The following is a 13,411-nucleotide window of genomic DNA, read 5'->3' on the forward strand; positions in this document are numbered from 1 at the left end:
CAGCAGAGGATGTCGCATGATGTACCCTTCATATGTCAAATAAATAGGGTGACAATATGCAGCCTTGATATACTACTTTCCCAATTTTAAACCAGTCTGTTATTCCATGTTCGGCTCTAATTGTTGCTTCTTGACTTGCATACAGATTTCTCAGGAGGCAGGCAAGGTGGTCGGGTATTCCCATCTCTTTAAGTATTGTCCACAGTGTGTTGTGATCCACACAGTCAAAAGCTTTAGCGTAGTCAATAAAGCAGAAGTAGATGTTTCTCTGGAATTTTGGTCTTGCTTTCTTGAGTAACCATTATCTTACAGGAGTCTCCCACATTTTTTTCTACTTACAGTCCCAGAGTGGGTTTAACTGTTTGATCACTTACTTTGTCCCTTTGCTCTGTCCCTGTCGAAACCAGCCTTCTTGCATGACTATTCACTATCTTATCTTGCAAAACATATACTGGGAGTGCTGAAACATTATGGAAATTATGTAGTTGTTAATGAAACTCACTGAACAATATCTTCCATTTCTTTCTTACCTGTTTTTTTCTCTATCAACCAAAACTTCCTTTTAAATTGAGCAACCTCTTGCTAATGGAAAAATCAGGGAGTGAAAAATTATTTAAAATATTTAAATGTCCTTGTTAAAGTATCAAATATAATAGGAAGAAAGGAGTCCCAGGATATAAAAACTCATAGCCAGATGGTTTCTTTCTTTTTTGGATTTTGACCAAAGTACTATGGAAAGGCTTGATTTTAATTTTTTTTTAATTTTATTTTATTTTTAAATTTTACATAATTGTATTAGTTTTGCCAAATATCAAAATGAATCATGTAAAATATCATGTATGAAACGAGTTGCCAGTCCAGGTTCGATGCATGATACTGGATGCTTGGGGCTGGTGCACTGGGACGACCCAGGGAGATGGTGTGGGGAGAGAGGAGGGAGGAGGGTTCAGGATGGGGAACACATGTATACCTGTTGCAGATGCATTTTGATATAAGGCTTGATTTTAAAACAAATCATCAAGTAGTTCTCAATTGTCTTTTTTAAAAATTTAGATATAAAATTCTCTGAGAGCTGCAAAAAAATAAAAAACACAAAAAAACTGTTCAACCAGCCAGACTCAGTTTCTCTATTCCTAGAAAGGCAGTTGATTCAACTCTCTGAAGTGTTTTGATACTTAATTAGTTTATACTTGACAAGCACTTTCAATGTGAAGGTCTCATTCAAAAGCACAGTATTATTAATCAGTGAATGCCAGATTCAGCAGTTTTCTTGCACATTATAAATTCTTAGCAACTCTTTCAGCAAAATGCTAAATTAATGTGTCCTTATTTTCTTTCTTGGGAGTCTCTTTTGCACACATTTCCAACCTGCTTTTAAAACATATCTGACAAACAATTCTTTTATCTCTCTTTTACAAAGAATGCAGCCTAAAAGTTCATGACCATATTTTCTTAAGTATGTGTTTCTCTTATTAACACCATTTCCCAGTCTGTGTTCTTTGCAGTATCATTGTAACATAACTGATGGCATTTAATAAAATAGTCAAATGGGAAATAAAATAGTAACCTTTTGAATTGTCACTCTATTACTAATAGATTTAAATGAGAACCACATCATTTGTAAGCACGTTTTATAATAACTATTGTAATTCATTGTAAAGTTTCAAATTTATACAAACACTGCTTTCAGTGAAAAGGGAAAATGTGAAGATCATGCTTTTGGCTCCACCATGGAGCTAAGATAAGTAACTGCAAGCTTTAGAACTGATGTCTCAAATGATATGAATCCAATGAGAAAGAATGGCCAAATTTATAATTCTTGTCTCTCCACTATACATGTAATGAAATCTTTATAGCAATATAAAAAGCAGATAAATATAAGCATGCATCTCTTCAAAAGATGGCTTGTTTGGATGTTAATTAGTCTTCAGATTTTTATTTCAAAAGCAAATATAGGGGAAGAGATGATTGCTTTTTGGGTACACTCTACTAAGAGCTCCTATTAAGCAAAGAACGGTAGCTCATTTATCTAGTTACCGGGCTCCTGATTGAGTCCTGGCTCTTGCCCTTACTACCTCTGAGAATTTTAGCAGGATATGTAACACCTGCCTCAGCCAGAAACAAGGTTGAAGTAAAGTTAGATAAGTGAATGTATGCAGAATCTAAGTATAGTGGCTGGCACAGTGGAATTCCGAGTTCAAGTGAATGCAAATTGATATGTGATGCTATTCTTACCATGATATTTTTTCTGCACCTATCAGTATGTGATTCATGAAAGACACTCAGTATTGTTGAATTTAAATGACAGAACAAGAAGTTTTAATTATTCATGAAAGCAAGCAAGGATCACCAACATTATCATCATCATTATCACCTTCAAACATTCAACGTGTGGAAAATGTGTTAACTAAATAAATAACCAGGCTGCGATGGTGCACGAGCACCACAGAGAGGAGCTACCCCACATCCGAGGTCAGGGACAGAAGCCGGGAGGACCCCATGCCTGAGGGGCAGCAGCCAAGAGGAGCTACCCCACGTCCAAGGAGCTGTGGATGCGTAGGCACAAGAGGGCCTAGAGGAGCTATTCCACGTTCAAGGTCAGGAGGGGAGGCAGTGAGGAGATACCCCCAGTCCTAGGTAAGGAGCAGCCCTGAAGAGATACCCCACATCCTAGGTAAGAGAAACCCAAGTAAGACGGTAGGTCTTGCAAGAGGGCATCAGAGGGCAGACACACTGAAACCATAATCACAGAAAACTAGTCAATCTAATCACACGGACCACATTCTTGTCTAACTCAATGAAACTAAGCCATGCCCTGTGGGGCCACCCAAGACAGGTGGATTGTGGTGGAGAGGTTTGACAGAATGTGGTCTACTGGAGAAGGGAATGGTAAACCACTTCAGTATTCTTGCCTTGAGAACCCCATGAAGAGTATGAAAAGGCAAAATGATAGGATACCGAAAGGGGAACTCCCTGGGTCAGTAGGTGTCCAACATGCTACTGGAGATCAGTGGAGAAATAACTCCAGAAAGAATGAAAGGATGGAGCCAAAGCAAAAACAATACCCAGCTGTGGATGTGACTGGTGAGAGAAGCAAGATCTGATGTTGTAAAGAACAATATTGCATAGGAACCTGGAATGTTAGGTCCATGAATCAGGGCAAATTGGAAGTGCTCAAACAGGAGATGGCAAGAGTGAACATCAATATTCTAGGAATCAGCAAACTAAAATGGACTGGAATGGGTGAATTTAACTCAGATGACCATTATATCTACTGTGCAGGCAGGAATCCCTTAAGAAATGGAGTAGCCATCATGGTCAACAAAAGAGACCGTCATGTAGTACTTGGATGTAATCTCAAAAACGACAGAATGATCTCTGTCTGTTTCCAAGGCAAACCATTCAATATCACAGTAATCCAAGTCTATGCCCCAACCAGTAACACTGAAGAAGCTGAAGTTGAACGGTTCTATGAAGACCTACAAGACCTTTTAGAGCTAACACCCAAAAAAGATGTCCTTTTCATTATAGGGGACTGGAATCCAAAAGTAGGAAGTCAAGAAACATCTGGAGTAACAGGAAAATTTGGCCTTGGAATACAGAATGAAGCAGGGCAAAAGCTAATAGAATTTTGCCAAGAGAATGCACTGGTCATAGCAAAAACCTGCTTCCAACAACACAAAAGAAGACTCTACAAATGAACATCACCAGATGGTCAACACCGAAATCAGACTGATTATATTCTTTGCAGCCAAAGATGGAGAAGCTCTCTACAGTTAGCAAAAACAAGGCCAGGAGCTGACTGTGGCTCAGATCATGAACTCCTTATTGCCAAATTCAGACTGAAATTGAAGAAAGTAGGGAAAACCACCAGACCATTCAGGTATGACCTAAATCAAATCCCTTGTGATTATACACTGGAAGTGAGAAAAAGATTTAAGGGACTAGATCTGATAAACAGAGTGCCTGATGAACCATGGATGGAGGTTCGTGACATTGTACAGGAGACAGGGATCAAGACCATCCCCATGGAAAAGAAATGCAAAAAAGCAACATGGCTGTCTGGCGAGGGCTTACAAATAGCTGTGAAAAGAAGAGAAGCGAAAAGCAAAGGAGAAAAGGAAAGATATAAGCATCTGAATGCAGAGTTCCAAAGAATAGCAAGAAGACATAAGAAAGCCTTCCTCAGTGATCAATGCAAAGAAATAGAGGAAAACAACAGAATGGGAAAGACTAGAGATTGCTTCAAGAAAATTAGAGATACCAAGGGAACATTTCATGCAAAGATGGGCTTGATAAAGGACCGAAATGGTATGGACCTAACAGAAGCAGAAGATATCAAGAAGAGGTGGCAAGAATACACAGAAGAACGGTATAAAAAAGATCATCAGGACCAAGATAATCACGATGGTATGATCACTCATCTAGGGCCAGACATCCTGGAATATGAAGTCAAGTGGGCCTTAGAAAGCATCACTACAAACAAATCTAGTGGAGGCGATGAAATTCCAGGTGAGCTATTTCAAATCCTGAAAGATGATGCTGCGAAAATGCTGCACACAATATGCCAGCACATTTGGAAAACTCAGCAGTGGCCACAGAACTGGAAAAGGTCAGTTTTCATTCCAATCCCAAAGAAAGGCAATGCCAAAGAATGCTCAAACTACCACACAATTGCACTCATCTCACTCGCTAGTAAAGTAATGCTCAAAGTTCTCCAATCTAGGCTTCAGCAATACGTGAACCGTGAACTTCCAGATGTTCAAGCTCGTTTTAGAAAAGGCAGAGGAACCAGGGGTCAAATTGACAACATCCACTGGATCATCAAAAAAGCAAGACGGTTCCAGAAAAGCATCTATTTCTGTTTTATTGACTATGCCAAAGCCTTTGACTGTGTGGATCACAATAAACTGCGGAAAATTCTGAAAGAGATGGGAATACCAGACCACCTGACCTGCCTCTTGAGAAACTTGTATGCAGGTCAGGAAGCAAGAGTTAGAACTGGACATGGTTAGAACAACAGACTGGTTCCAAATAGGAAAAGGAGAACGTCAAGGCTGTATATTGTCACGCTGCCTATTTAACTTATATGCAAAGTACATCATGAGAAACGCTGGGCTGGAAGAAGCACAAGCTGGAATCAAGATTGCCGGGAGAAATATCAATAACCTCAGATATACAGATGACACCACCCTTATGGCAGAAAGTGAAGAGGAAAGAAAATGTGTCTTGATGAAAGTGAAAGAGGAGAGTGAAAAAGTTGGCTTAAAGCTCAACATTCAGAAAATGAAGATCATGGCATCTGATCCCATCACTTCATGGGAAAGAAATAGTGGAAACAGTCAGACTTTATCTTTTGCAGGCTCCAAAATCACTGCAGATGGCGACTGCAGCCATGAAATTAAAAGACGCTTACTCCTTGGAAGGAAAGTTATGACCAACCTAGATAGCATATTCAAAAGCAGAGACATTGCCAACAAAGGTCCGTTTAGTCAAGGCTATGGTTTTTCCAGTGGTCATGTATGGATGTGAGAGTTGGACTCTGAAGAAAGCTGAGTGCCAAAGAATTGATGCTTTTGAACTGTGGTGTTGGAGAAGACTCTTGAGAGTCCCTTGGACTGCAAGGGGATCCATCCAGTCCATTCTAAAGGAGATCAGCCCTGGGTGTTCTTTGGAAGGAATGATGCTAAAGCTGAAACTCCAGTATTTTGGCCACCTCATGCAAAGAGTTGACTCATTGGAAAAGACTCTGATGCTGGGAGGGATTGGGGGCAGGAGGAGAAGAGGACAACAGAGGATGACATGACTGGATGGCATCACCAACTCAATGGACATGAGTTTGAATAAGCTCCAGGAGTTGATCATGGACAGGGAGGCCTGGCATGCTGCAGTCCATGGAGTAGCAAAGAGTCGGACATGACTGAGCAACTGAAGTCAACTCAACTGAATTGAATGTTAGTTACTCAGTCATGTTCTACTCTGTGACCCTGTGGACTATAGCCCACCAACTCCTCTGTCCACGGGATTCTCCAGGCAAGAATTTTGGAGTGGGTTACCATGCCCTCCTCCAGGGATCTTTCTGACCCAGCTATAGCACCTATGTCTCCTACATTGACATGCAGGTTCTTTATCATCTGATTCACTGGGGAAGCCCACCAGTGTTCTTGACACTTTGCATATTCAATTTAGCCAAGCTCCCCTGATTCTACTGAATCTTAACATGTATCTCCATGAATTGTCCCTGGTACTATAAAAATATGGAAACATAATATTTAGTTTTTTCCCTCTTATGGATATATAGCTGACAGTTTATTTTTTGTGTGTGCTGAACAAATGAGAGCTGAAGGGTATTAATGGTTGAATTAAAAACTGACATTTGATTCTATTCTGAAAAATTATTAGTGAGATAAGTGAGTGTTGGTTGCTCAATCGTGTCCAAGTCTTTGCGACCCCATGGATTATGAGAGTATTGGCTTAATATTATTGAGAAACAAAGCACAATGTTTTTCTTTTTTAAATTCAGAATGTATGTATTTAGCCAGAGAAAAGGGAGGTTTCTGCAAACTGACTTGCTCGTTTAGTTTTCCCTCTTTTTATGAAACCCTCGTCCTAGCATTGCGTTCCTTATTCTGACGTCTCCTTGTCCATCACACCAGGCTCTAAAATTAAAATACAAATGGGCTTGCTCCCTAGATAGTAGGAATTTAATTTTTCCCATTCTAAGCAGTGCCTTTACTATAAAAATGATTTTTGTTTGTTGAATCCCTCTTCCCTAAAGGGGAAACTGACAGAGCTGCAGTGTGGGACTTGTATACTGTGGGTGCAAAGCTGAGGGTCGGCTGGAAGGATAAAGCAAGGACTTTTCACTCAACACCTCTCCCTCCACAACACACCGTTGTTACCAAATCTCAACTTCTCTTTTACAGCGTGCCCTTCCTCTGGCCCCTCTTTCCACTTCCCAATGTTAACGTCTTACCCTGTGTGCCTGCTCAGTGGCGTCTGTCTCTTTGCAACCCCTTGGACTGTGGCCAATCAGGCTCTTCTGTCCACAGGATTTCCCAGGCAAGAATACTGGACTGGGTTGCCATTTCCTCCTCCAGAGATCTTTGCACCCCCAGGCATTGAACCTGCATCTCCTGAATTTCCTGCAGTGGCAGGGGGATTCTTTACCACTTAGCCACCTGGGAAGCCTGACCTCTTACCCTAGGGAATCATTATCTTATAACTGAAATGTTCAATAGCCTCTGGTTTGCTATCCTTATTTTCAGTTTTCATAAAGCAAACCATGCTCCATCTGTTGACACTGAAAATCTCCAAAATACCCCATCATATATGTGAGTTCCTTCTTAGATGTTTTTAGATGGCTCACTGTTGCCTACTTGCAGGACAGCAGATAGCTTCCATGGTAACTGTTGCCTCCATTCTACAGTCAGGCTTGCCTGGAGCACTGAGTTAAATGTTTCCGGAAAGACCCAGCAAGAGTGCAGTTATCTGTTAGTGAAATCTGCCCCTGGGTAGCAATGGAGACCTGCAGCGTGTTCATAGTGAATCTTAGACCAGTCCCAAAGGTTCAGTGGTAAAGAATCTGCCTTCGATGCAGGAGATACAGGAGATGTGGGTCCAATTCCTGGGTCAAGAAGATCCCTGGTGGAGGTGGAAATGGCAACCCATTCCAGTATTCCTGTCTGGAAAATCCCATGGACAGAGGGATCGTAAAGAGCTGGACAGGACTGGACGACTAAACAACAACCAAACAGAGGGAACCTATCCTCTTAACGTTCTCAAACCGTACATGAATGTACGCACATGGGTCTACTTAGGTAAAATACTTTGTAATTTGAAAGAATAATATGAATTACACAGGCAAATGGGCAATAACACTATTTTCTCAGCTATGTCAATTACATTTGTGTGCAACTTCCTGCATTATTTAGTATAAGCTTAGCATTCCTATGCCTGAGTTTCCTATCATTGAAATGAAGACAGTTGTTCAAAAACTGTGTGAATATGTGTAAATCGTTTAGAAAATGCCGGACGCATAGCAAGCTCTTGAAAAATGTTTGCCACTATTATCATCATTATCTATCTTTATAACACCTTCAGAAGCCTTGGCTATTGATTACTTTGAGAAGAATATTGAGAAAAATGGGTTTCACACACTATCTCCCACACCCATGTGTATAAGAACAAGTCTTTACATACACAGATATGCATGTGTGTGTGTGTCTGTTAATTGCTGAATTGTGTCCAGATCTTTTCCACCCAATGGGCTGAAGCCCGCCAGGCTTCTGTGTTCATGGGATTTCCCAGGCAAAAATACTGGACTGGGTTGCCATTTCCTCCTCCAGAGGATCTTCCCTACCCAGGGATCAAAACCCATGTCTCCCACATTGCATCTCCTTTACCATATGAGCCACCAGGGAAGGCCTATATATTTGTGTACATACATATAAATATATAAAGTAAATGATATCAATATATGTACATATAAATGTGCATAAATATACATGTATCCATAGCAAGAAATTGTTTTTCGCCAGAGGAAAAAAATGTCAGTTATCCTACTTCATGCCACAGCTACTAATGAACAGAAAACAAGTAATTAAAAATAAAGTATTTGTTTATTGCATTTGTTTAGAAATTATTTGTTTATTTGTGGGAGAAGGAAGACAAATTAGGTTGGTCAAATGTTCTTTCAGTTTTCTGTAAGCTCTTAAGAGAAAAACAGGGGTGAACTTTTTGTCCAACCCAATAGCTTACCTAATGAAAGAATAATTACAATGTTATTTCCAGGTAACATATCAGGCACCATCCCTCCTCCAGACATTTGCATTTTCTGTGCCATTTGCTTGAGATGCTCTTTGCTACATTTGTTGCTTCTGACCACTTCTCCTTCAAGGCTGCCTAGCTGTCATCCAGAGGTCCCTGCCTTACAGCTGGGCTTATGAATGTCTTACCCTGACCCACTTCTCTGTTCCCTCCTGTACTTGTTCCCTTTACTGTACTAGTCAACCTTCTCCTACACCATGCACTTTATGATATACGGTCCTTTGTACTGAAATATTGTGGTTGTACAGTGGTATGATACAAGTTATGGGTGCACAGAATAGTGACTCACACTATTTAGACTGGTGGGTAGCCTATCTCTTCTCCAGCAGATCTTCCCAACCCAGGAATCAAACTGGGGTCTCCTGCATTGCAGGTGGGTTCTTTACCAACTGAGCTCTCAGGGAAGGCCTTGTTGCATTTTTTAGATTTCTCATATAAATTATATCCTGTGTCTCTTCTGTCTGAGTTATTTCACTTAGCATAATGCCCTCCAAGTCCACCCATGCTTAAAATGGCAAAATTTCATTTTTTATTAAGCATGAAACATCCATTCAGGTTTTTTCATAAGATTTTACAGTTATATCTTGGAGATATATGTGTGTAACATCCATATACTGCACCAATGTACATTTCTATCAACAATTTCCCTTTTCTCCACATCCTCACCAACACTTGTTATTTGTGTTCTTTTTGATGGTGGCCATTCTGACAGATGTAAGATAATATTTCATGCTGGTTTTGAATTGCATTTCCCTGATAATTAGTGATGTTGCATGTCTTTTCATGTCCTGTTAGCCATCTGCATTTCCTCTTTGGGAAAATGTCTTTTCAGTTCTTCTGCTTATTTTTTAAAATTTATTTTTATTGATTGAAATTGGACTATGATGTACTAATTACTGCTGTACAGCAAAAGGATTCAGCTTTCTATCTATCTATTTAGATAGATAGATAAACAGATATCAGCTATCTATATATAGGTATCTATATGTAGATAGATAGATAGTTGAGTATCTTTGCTATACAGCAGTAAATACAGCTTTTTCATATTCTTTTCCATTATGGTTTGTCACTAGCTTCCCTGGTGACTCAGTGGTAAAGAATTTGCCTGCAGTGCAGGAGACCTGGGTTCAATCCCTGGGTCAGGAAGATCCCTTTGAGAAGGAAAGCAACCCACTCCAGTATTCTTGCCTGGAGAATTCCTGTGGACAGAAGAGCCTGGTGGGCTGCAAGCAATCCATGGACTCAGAGTCAAACACAACTGAAGCAACTAAGCAGCAGCAGCAGCATGGTTTGTCACAGGACATCAGATACAGTTCCCTGTGCACTACAGCAGGCCCTTGTTTTTTATCTATTCTATACGAATTTGCATCTGCTAATCCCTAACTCCCCTGAAGTCCATGGGGTCACGAAGAGTCCAACACGACTGAGTGACTTCACTTTCACTTTTCACTTTCATGCATTGGAGAAGGCAATGGCAACCCACTTCAGTGTTCTTGCCTGGAGAATCCCAGGGACAGCAGAGCCTGGTGGGCTGCTGTCTATGGGGTTGCACAGAGTTGGACACGACTGAAGCGACTTAGCAGCAGCAGCAACAACTCCCACTCTTACCTTCTCCCACACTGCTCCCTCTTGGCAACCACAAGTATATTCTCTACGTTCCTGATTTTGTTTCTGTTTCATAGATAGGTTCATTTGTGTCATATCTGCGATTCCACGTGTAAGTGATATCATATGGTATTTGTCTTTTACTTTCTTCACTTTCCATGATAATCTCTACTTGCATCTATTTTTAAAATGTAGTTTTTTATTTTTTCTCCCCACATTAGAATGTAAAATCTATGACAACAGAAAATGTTATTTTGTTTACTATTGTATGAAACTTGCCTAAAAGACTGGCTTACACTTAGAAGCCTAAGAATTATATGAAAATTGAATGAAGTAAAACTTTACCTTACTTAAAATAGATAGGCATCCTTAGTTATTCAAATAAAGGGATCATTCATGCATCTCCTACCTTATCAGTGGGGTCTTGATAGACTTAAGGGACAAAGGGTAATTTATAAATCTGCTTTTTCTTTTTTATACAGCATATTTTGAAATTAATGTACCACTGTTCTAGGAAAACTGAGGATGTTGAAATGAGGATGTAATCAAATAAAAATTATAACAACAAATTATTGCTGTATACAAGTGCATCTTTTTGTACTTTGTGAATGTTTGGAATTTTTTGACAAAACGGTCAAATCTGAATTTTATCTCAGAAAATAGCCACACACAGACTCCTGAATCTCACTGTGAAGCAGTGAGGAGGGAAGCTGAGGGGAACACGGCCTCAGCCACACTGTACCTGGTGTGAGGGCAACAAGGGGAAGAGGTACAACACTCCTGTCCCTTTTCCATCAGTACAAAGTCCTTTTCACCAGACATCTTTGGATGCCTGGTTTATTCACAGAATGTCAGTTTCCTTAAGTCCACCCTATAACATGATAGGTGAATGATGGACAGTGGGGCATTATCTTGACAAGATAGATCTTAGCAAGCAAAAAGTCAAGTTAGGCAGAAATCTAAAATCAGGGAGTCAGAATATTGTTTTGTATTTGATGTTACTTCCACTCTCTGTAAATCTGAATTCACACTTTCATTTTAACCATTAAGACTGTCCTTTCCTAGTTCATCTTTTGCCAGATTATCCAAATAAATATTGGGAAAAAAGGTGGCCATTTAACTGCTGCTTTAGTGGTAATATATGAGGTTTTAATACTATAGACATAATATTATGGGGATTTTATTTCAATGTTTTGACATTAAAAGCAGCCATTATAGCTGTTGAATATATTGTTTTTAATTCCTCCCTAAGTAATACTTTCTATAAAGTATGTTACCAGTGTTAATTAAACAGGGACCATGAAAAGTCCTTAAGTCATTTTTGGAAAATATCTTCAAAGTGGTTTTATACTACTACTTAATATATGCTTATAATCTGAAGAAAATACCACCATTGCTGTAGACTATTACAGAAGAATATAGAATTACTGATTCTGCACATTCTGAGTTGAGAAAATAGCACAGTTAAAAGTAGATTTGGATACTGTATCTTGGTCATGGGAGATTTAGTAGGAAATATTCCAGGAAACTGCATTCATAAGGTATGAGAGAAAGAGGATTTGGCGGAGAATGAAACTTCCACCCAATTAGAGATCACATATTATGTACCTGAAGATAAGAGTATCTACTTTATGAAAATTATTTTATATGTAAAAATAAGCTAATAAGTTTACTCTCAATCAAAATTAAGATATTGAAAATGTTACCAAATACACTATAGGCTCTATGGGTGAGCTTTACTAAACAGAACATCATCAAGTGAGGAAAATACTGTCATGTGGAAAAGGGATTGGATGTATACTGGGTGGATACTAGGCATAGAAACAGGACTACTGTCCAGGGAGATTGATTTTATTTCAATACAATGAGCAATTTTGCAGCTGAATTGTATGGGATGAGGTTGGTATAGAGGACGTGGGTCATACTGATATTGTAAGTCTTGTAGCAAGACTTTGACAAGCTATTTGAGTAAATAGTTTTGGTGCAAGCTGTAGGATCGTATTTTAGGTATGAAATATTTGAGGAATTTTCAACATGATTATGCCTGGTGTGCTGCAGTCCATGGGGTCACAAAGAGTCAGACACTACTGATCGACTGAACTGAATTCTCCACAGGCAATGATAATGTTTAGATACACATTTATTTATATATTTATTCATTCAAAAACTATGTATCGAGCATTTATAGCATGTTAGGGATAAAATATTTTATCGGCTTTGACTTCCTGGATGATTAGAATAGAAAAGTAGCCACTATTTTAGAAACGCACCATATTTTCAAGTACCAAAGAGAATTTGGACCTGCAATGTTAAAATTGTACAAATGTTTGCAAACATATATACAGATTCAATATTTTTAAATGAGTATTTTCATTTTGGAGAGAAAATAAAATGGTGGATATTTTATTTAAAAATTAATTAGTTTAAAGTTTAGGTATTAGAGGGTTTCCCTCGTGTCTCAGATGGTAAAGAATCTGCCTCTAATGCAGGGTTTGATCCCTGTGTTGGGAAGATCCCCTGGAGAAGGGAATAACTACTCACTCTAGTATTCTTACCTGGAGAATCCCATGGACAGAGGAACCTGGTGGGCTACGGTCCATGGAGTCACAAAGATCCAAACACGACTGAGCGACTAACACTTTCACTTTAGGTATTAGAGAAAACTGATTAGTGAAAAATGTTCTTATTTTATCTTGATGAGTTCTGCTACTGACTAGGCATAAAGTGGGCATGTCTCAGTGTATAGTGAGTACAGGTTTTCACATCTATTTGCATTCTCCTCCTTAGCAGTTTGACATAGTGCTGCTATTTTCATGTTTTTCATGATTGCAATGGACAGATTCAGTCTTTGAATCCTTGCATGCAATTCTCAATGAAGCCTTGGTCGAAAAAACTAGTAGTTTTTAAATCCTTATTATCAAAATATCCATTTATCTGTATATATTTCTATTGATTTATCTATTTGATTGACAGATGT

The sequence above is a fragment of the Bubalus bubalis genome, chromosome 3 (genome assembly GCF_019923935.1).
Source record: "Bubalus bubalis isolate 160015118507 breed Murrah chromosome 3, NDDB_SH_1, whole genome shotgun sequence".
NCBI classification, from domain to species: domain Eukaryota; kingdom Metazoa; phylum Chordata; class Mammalia; order Artiodactyla; family Bovidae; genus Bubalus; species Bubalus bubalis.